Source organism: Strix uralensis, chromosome 13, assembly GCF_047716275.1.
Source record: "Strix uralensis isolate ZFMK-TIS-50842 chromosome 13, bStrUra1, whole genome shotgun sequence".
NCBI lineage: Eukaryota > Metazoa > Chordata > Aves > Strigiformes > Strigidae > Strix > Strix uralensis.
Genome location: NC_133984.1, coordinates 20876336 through 20883675, shown reverse-complemented (window position 1 = coordinate 20883675; position 7340 = coordinate 20876336). Strand labels below are relative to the sequence as shown.

The 7340-nt window shown below is 44.2% G+C and overlaps 1 protein-coding gene across 4 annotated transcripts in view; it reads left to right on the top strand.

Moving 5' to 3' along the window:
• Positions 1 to 6261: 6261 nt before the first annotated feature.
• MTM1 (myotubularin 1) overlaps positions 6262 to 7340 on the top strand; it is a 46595-nt gene continuing 45516 nt past the window's right edge. For all 4 annotated transcript variants that reach the window (XM_074882287.1, XM_074882286.1, XM_074882288.1 and 1 more), the window contains exon 1: positions 6262 to 6324. The gene's annotated coding sequence lies outside the window, so the exon portion shown is untranslated. The remainder of the gene's footprint in view (positions 6325 to 7340) is intronic.

The window sequence follows — 7340 nt, the reverse complement described above, 5'->3', positions numbered from 1 at the left end:
CTGAAGAAACCTGTCTCAGCACCTGATGTGATACCTGGGTCTTCCGAAGACTCCACTTGTCTTAGTGATTTTGCAGAGCTGAGAGGGGTTTTGTTTCACTCATTAGATCAACTAAAGAAATTCTGCTTCATAAAAAAATGATTTTCTCCTACTCACCAGAGTGCAAAGATGAGCCAGGCTAGCTGATCCACAGCAGCATGGCTCTTTCAGTCCCATGGGAATGATCTTTGGTCCCACGGGAGTTAAGAGAAACCTTCATTGACTGCCGCAATGGAGAATCCTGCTAACACTATGAATGCCAGTTGTTTCTAATCCTGCCAATAAATGGCAATTTTCTCTAACAATGGGAAAGAAAATTGCATCTGAAACTCAGTTTCTCTTCTCCCGACCATGACATATTTAGGCAAACTGACTATGGTGGTGGGTTTTCTTTTTTATTATAAAGAATAACAAGATTAGATCCATTTTTCCTACAAAACATAGTCAGGGGAAATTTGAATTAAACCAAAATCAATAAAGCATGAGCTCCGGAGAACCCAAAAGAAACTATATTCTAAATTCCTCTAGCTGTGCACTGGCAGCCTCTGCTGATACAGGCTTGAATGCAACCTGAAGTTCATCACCAACACCTGAGAGCGCAGAATTTCTTCCAAATTAACGGATCCACTGGGCTTTGGAGAAACAAATCAGTAAAGCTCTGGGGGGTAGTGGTGCCTGGAACAGCTTGCCAACTCATTGATTGCCTACCCTGCATAAGCAGTCACTTCTGTTGACAATATGACAGCAAATACTATCACAGAAATCAAGCAAAAATATGTTCTGATCTAAATAGATGCATGTTTCTAAAGAGGAAGGAGGAAGGGCTTTCCCAGTGCTGATCTTTCTGCAGGCTCTCTGGCGGATCCTGTGACCTCGGAACTCTTTGCTGTTCAGCAACCGCAGCCTGCTGCCTGGAGCCTGTCCGGATTTTAAAGCTAACTCCTCTTCGTTGGGGGATGACAGCTGGGAGGGGCTGTGCCGTATTTTCAAAGTGCACAAATAATCCACCGTGAGCAGTAAATGCTGGTGAAAATGGTTTCCCTTCCTGTCCTGTCACCTGCCATGACTCTTGTACTATAAAATAAAGAGTATTTCTGAACAGATCATGTATCAACTCTCTTTTGACAGCCCACCTCTGCTGTGCTCCCTGGCATACTTAAAGTGATGCTTAAAGTACCTCTTACATGCTGAATTTTAAGTGATTCAGGCACTACTGTGGCTTAAGTTGTACACGTGTGGACCTTGAAGGAGGGTGTTGGGGGGGTCCATTTTACACAGTTTTACGCTGATAAAACTGTTTGATGCCAACGTGCTGTGCTTGTAATGAGGTGTTTTAATGTTAAGCACTTCATTGCTGCAGTCTCAGCTGCCCTGTGTCACTCGTTCTGTCGGGATTTGAATGAAACCTCAGCCCTTCGGAGAACTTCAGAGCACAGAGCAAAAGCAAAGCACTTACCAGGCATTTGTCTAAAAGCTCCTTCTGTTTTATGAGGTCTATTTACACATTTAACAGGTAACTTTCTATTGCAGTTTACATTTAAGTGTACTTGAAACTTATTTCCTTGTGTGCTATTTAATTTAAGAGGATTTTCTTCTATATCTCTTAATTTGGGGCATTGTTCTGATGGTACTAAAATTAATTCTACTAACAGTTCTGGTAATTCAGCAGATATTACTAACTTCCATTTGTTTGCTTCTTTTCATCCACGTTCAATCCAGTTCTCTTAAAACCTTTTACTTACTATGCAAATTAGGTATGATACACGCGAGAATGAGTTTGCCTTCCTGTGAAATGCAGCTATTTCTCAAATAAAACATGCTAACTGCTTCTAATATTTGCATGGAGAAAATAATGGGGATTTTTTCCTACCTAAATATAGAATCAGGAAGTACCTGATAGTAATTTTCTCTGTCTTTGAAGACAAAGAATCAGCATCTAATAGGAGGTATCTGTCTACTAGCCGCAGCAGATGTGTATATATACATATATATGTATATGTATGCTTCAGTTGCCATGTGCCAGGTTTTGGTGACAGCACTACTGTGCATGCAAAACCTAGGTATCTGAAAGCTAGCATCTGCCCAATTTCACAATAACAAGTACGTACATTCAGTCAGTGTCTCTGAAAATGGTTCCCAAAATACAGTTGCTATTTCCAGACCTTGGGAGTCGCAGGATCCAGAAATACAACCAGCCTCTTACATAACTCACCTTATTGCTATTGTGAATCAAGCAGCAAGGTGCAGATTTTTTTTTTTTAGGGGCTAAAGATGTTTTATTTGGTAACATGGCAGTTGATAAAGAAATGATTAGGCTAATTGAGGGAAAAGCTAGACAGAAATAGGTTAAAGCGGTCTTAAAGTACGGCTTAAAAGAATTAAATCTGGCAGTCTTTATTTAGCAGGGACAAAAATAAACATCAAATTAGCCAACAAAGGACAATAACAGGAAACAAAGGGTGTAAGTGGCACAGTACTAGAAAAGCAAAAGAATCACTGATATACCATATCTTTTCTAATATCTAACACACAAAAGAAAAAAAATGTACAAATATGAACATATAGACATATGTATGTATGATATGTGCAACACTATATTGTCTTTTCCATTTTATCTGTCACAACTATAACCAAGTGAACTTGCGAGGTAGATGGATATAAATCATCTTCAACTTGACATATGGGCTTGATTTAAAGATGCAGACTCCCCACCTCCACTTAGGTTTGCCTCTCTACTTTACAGAATAGTAGGAAAACAAGTTAATATTATTATTATCAGGTATGGTTATGCTCCCAAACTGCACCTTGTTGTCATCAATCTCATAATGCCTAGGCATCTCAGTTCCACACGCATATTTATTATTTGCATTATGATAGTGCTACAAGACCCTGTTATGGATCAGAACCAACACAAAGGGTGGTCCTGCCCTGAGAGCTTTACAAAGCATGAAATGAGAGAACTGAGGAATAGAGGCAGGAGAGGCAGCCTAAAGAAATGTGACATTGTATTGTACACATTAGAGGAAAGAAAAATTTTAAGGACAGTTTTGAAGAAAAATTATCAGTAACTTCTGTTTATAGGATCCTTGGAAATAAAAGGCAGCCAGCAGAATGCACAAAAGAACCTGTTTAAACATATCACAAGCAGGCTGTGAAAACTGGCATCATGAGCTGACTGGAGTGGCAGTTAGATCTCAGCAGTGAATGGAAATGGCAAGTAAGGTGAAGACAGGCTACCAAGGCCTTCCAGAGTAAAGACATGTAGGTAAGGATCGACATGATAGAGTAGGCTGAGCCAGCACAGGGATGAAAAGAGAGGAATAACACGGTGAAAATGACAGACTAAGAAAAATGGCCTTTGTAGCAATGTTCTCAATAAGTATGAGCAAGACAAGGTTATATTTTCCAAGGCCGAAGGAAAGGATGTTGCAGTAATTGAGATTTGAGAAGATGGAATTTTTAGCTATATGGACAGTTTCAGACATAGTTCGAACATAAAGGGCTAGGGAAAGGTCTGAGTCAAAGACGATTACGTACGGGCAGATAATAGTGCAATAGATAAAGTAGAGAGTACTTGTGAGCGAATACTTGTCACTATTTTAACTGTATTGAGCTTAAAATGACATTAGGGTTGTTAATTAACCAGTTTTTATCCAGATGGCCCGGGGATTGGAGGCTGAAGTATTTGTGTGCTGTCTGGGCTGATTACGATACCGGCACCATATGCTGCAATACAAAAGAACGAGGACCAGGCTCAGACATACAGAGACAACCTAAACATCCCAGAACCCCACTCACACACAAAACTTGAATAACATATGCTCTCGCAGATCCAAATAGCCACCAATAGTGAATCATCAGTCAGGCGACTCAAAGCACGTTTCTTCCAGTCACATCATCTTCAGGCATCTGACTGTGCAGGTGTGGGACTCACGGGGCATTTGTGACTGCGTGCAGCAGAAGAGCAAGTCCCACTGAACAGTCCTAAGAAGGTAATAGAGACACAAGTCAAGAGTTTAGTTAGGAAAGCATGCCAATCTGCAGTGAAGAGGCATAGCAATGAAAAATCTGAGTGGGAATTGTCTGAACTGTGGTTGTAGTACACATTATCTGGGGATAAAATGTAGAGTGACTAGAGGAGCGACTCAAGGGGAAAGGTCTGATTAGTATCTACTGGAAGCTGGAAAGCATGTAAGAAAAAGCCCCTCAAAAAGGTGCCAGTAGGTGGGTTAGAAATGTAGGAGGAAAAGAAGGGAGAAGGCAGTCACCGAACAAGGGTGGAGAGTATTTCACTTGACAGATTAGTGTGGAATAGTAGTTGTGATCATTAAAGGTCATACAAACAAGAGGCTGAGTTGAGACTTTCTCTTTATAAAGAAATGCAAAGGGCATAAACAAGGTTCGAAAAGATCTTGGACAAAACTGATGGGAAGAAATTTATGAGAGCATTTGTGGAGAGCACTTTTAGTGATCTGAACCATGAAGTATCAGAAATGAATAAGGCAAAAAAAAAAAAAATCTTTCTAGTTCTTATGCTGTCAGAGAAAAGCTTTAAAATGTGATCTGAATGAATGATCAAATAAGGACCCTCTGTGGTATACACAAACATGTATGTGGACCAATAAATGTATATCTATACATATAAATGATATATATAAACCAATACATTGATTTATGATTTATGGTTGGAAATACCACACTGGAATCAATCAAAGCAAGTCTTCAGACTTGCATCAGTGCATTTTCTAGCTAGTCTTTACTGAAAGGATGATGTCAGAAGCAAAGGTGTATCACACCAGAAGATGACAGACAAGATTGCCCGCATGAGGGAGGTGAACTAACGTTCCATCTCCTTTTGCTCACTGCTTGCTTCTGCTGCTTATTAATGTAAAACACACAGTTCCGTGCTTATTGTAGAAAAATATTTTTTACTCCAGAAACAATTTTTCCATCATAAGAGGCACCAGTCCAATTCCCTTGTGGATTTTTTTGTTTTGATTTTTCTAAAGATGTTGGAATTCCAGATGTAAATTGTTGATAGTAAAGGAGACACCTAAAGCTAATGAATAAAATTAGTTTTAAAATGATTGTCTTGTGGCTCCTTCTGAAAGTACATCTTGTCTGGTACAAATGCATAGTTCACCTCAAAGCGGTTTTAGCTCAGAATTGGCTGTTCAGATGGTGTAACTATTTGTTCATAGACAACAAATGACTGGCAAAATTAAACTGGAGAAAGACTTTTTCAGGAAGATATGGAAAAGCAGAGGTGATGGTTTGGTACGACAGGTGATGATCTCCCTCCAAAGGAGATAGCACCGGCACTGTGCTGGTGCGAAGCGGGCGCTGCTGGAGCTGTGAGATCTGGGTGAAACTGGGTATGAAACTCCTAAGTGCTTGGGCTCATGAATGAGCCCAAAGGTACTTTTGGTTTATATTATTCTCTTTATATTTTTTCTTTTATCAGCTCTTCTGTGGTATCCAGTCCTGAGAGGAGAGAGGCATTGTCCTTCTACTGACAGGGGAACAATTCAGGTCCGGCCACACCACCCAAGAAGCTGGACACAGTTGTTTTGTAATTTAAAAATACGTTTTATAGTTTCAAAAATGTTTTGTAATATCACAAATCCCCTTCACCTGAGAGCACACAGCATTAGTCAGCAAGGGGTCCCCAAATTACCACCTTGCCCCCTAGATGTACCCAGCTGCTCTCTGCACAGTGGCAATGGGCCATTTTATGAAGGATTTTTTTTTCTTTTTTAAATCTTACGTGAATAATCCTTCTGGCACCTGCATCGCCAATTTTTTCACTTCTTATCAGTTTTTACTTGTAGTCTGGGAGCATCCAGAAGGCTCGGGCTGCGGGGCGGCCTCCGATCCTCCGTGGCCATCCACCGCTCACCCTGCTCCGCTCTACACTGGACGCACGTCCCGTGTTTTCCTTTCCTCCGCTCCCTTTTTCCCGGCTGTTTCATTGAGGAATGTTCTGCCTGCCGGGAGACGGAGCCGGTAACAGCCCCAGGCTACACAGGACCCCGCGGGGCGGCGAGCGAAGGGCTTCCCCGCACTCGGCCCGGCCCGGCTCCCCTCACAGGCTCCGCGGCCGGTTCCCGCCGCCGCCCCGCGGCCTCCCCCACGGCCTACAGCTCCCGGCAGGCACCGGGGCAGCGCCCCGCGGGGCGGAGCGGGCGCCGGCCCGTCACGTGATCGGGCGCGGTGGGCCCGCGCGGGGCGGGGCGCGCTCGGTGCCGCACTCGGGCCCGTGACGGCGACGGCGGCCGCGTCGCGGTGAGTGTCCGTGGGGCCCGCGTTGGGCAGCGGGGTTACCCCGGCGGGGTCTGCTGTTGTCCCCGCGCCCCCCGCCCCTCCCCGCGCCGGGGATCTTTTCCTCCCGTGCTCGGCCGCCCGCCGGTATGCCCCGCCGGGGGCTGCTGCCGGCCCGGGCCTTCCCGCCGGCCCAGCCCCTCTCCCGCAGGGCACGGCACACCTCGCGGTCCCCGTCGCTCGCCTCTTCGCCTCCCGGGGTGGTCTGGGGGTCGCTGGAGGTTTCTGTGAGGGCGCCCCTTGCCGCCCCGAGCGCTCTGGGAGCCCCGCGGTGCCTGCCCGCCGCCCGCACTCACCTGCGGCCGCCGCCCGCGGAGCCCCGGCAGGGCTCGGCTGCTGAGGCTGGGTGTCGCTGGGTGTTGCTGTTCGGCTCCGGATTCTCCTCACTCACGCCCTGATGTGCTGAATCAGTCTGGAAGCGAGACAGTGCTGCAGCGCGTAGCCCAGCGCCGTGGCTTAGCAAAGACACCTTTGAACTGTAATTTTTACCTTTCCTGGAAAAAGCAGTTCTCTCCTGTAATATGAAAATACTCCGAGTGCTCTTGACTCGCTTTCAGGCTTTTAAGTCAATGTAGTATTCTTTTTTTTGACTGCATTAAATTTGGTTCTGAAGCGTGTGAGTTCTTTCAGTGTTCACAGCTGAAAAGCTGAAACCTTCCATCTCAGAGCAAACGTTTTTAGTTAATTTAAACCAAAAAGATGATGGACTGTTTCTCCTTCCTGGTCTTTGCCCTGTAGCAGTCAAAAAGCACAATTCCTACTTCGTGTGATTGGTGGTTTTTTGTTTGGTTGGTTTTATGTTGGGTTTTTTTTCAATGTACATGTAATTAAGAGCATAAGAAGGGTATTACCTTTTTTCTTTCCACAGAAAGCCCCATTTTTCTTGGTGCTATAGAAAACAATATAGACAAATTAAGTTTTAAAATTGTGTAGATGTTAAGTGTTTTGCAGTTGGCCTGTAGATTGACTTGTCACGGTAG